Consider the following 666-nt stretch of genomic DNA (forward strand, 5'->3'; position numbering starts at 1 on the left):
CATCAGGCTGGCCATGGCTTGTTTTCTTCTCAGGGCCAACAGTCACAAAATCAGCCATCCCAACAGCAGATGATGCCCCAGCTTCAGTCGCATCATCAGCAGCTAGGGTTGCAACAACAACCTAATCTGCTACAACAGGATGTGCAACAAAGGCTACAAGCTTCAGGCCAAGTCACAGGTTCTCTGCTTCCACCTCAAAATGTTGTGGACCAACAGAGACAACTATATCAAACCCAAAGAACCCTCCCGGAGATGCCATCATGTATGCTTTTGCATCCTTTTAAATACTTTAGGTTCTAATAGTTTACATAATCTCTCAGCAGAATCTGATGTTGAACAAACCCCATTTTTATAATTCTTAGCATCGCTGGATTCGACAGCACAGACGGAAAGTGCAAATGGGGTTGATTGGCAAGAGGACGTTTATCAGAAGGTTGTTCTCTCTGTTTTAAGTGTGTTATATCTTTACCAGTTCTGACTACACGGATTAAATCTTCAAGATAAATGCAATAAGGCAGGCGATTTAACATAGATATCACCAGGATGACTAATCGTATGACTACTTGTCTTTGCAGATCAAATCCTTGAAAGAGATGTACTTACCAGATCTGAATGAAATCTACCAGAGAGTTGCATCCAAGTTGCAGCAAGTAAGTTACAATTTCT

This window comes from Camelina sativa, chromosome 14 (genome assembly GCF_000633955.1).
Source record: "Camelina sativa cultivar DH55 chromosome 14, Cs, whole genome shotgun sequence".
Classification (NCBI taxonomy): domain Eukaryota; kingdom Viridiplantae; phylum Streptophyta; class Magnoliopsida; order Brassicales; family Brassicaceae; genus Camelina; species Camelina sativa.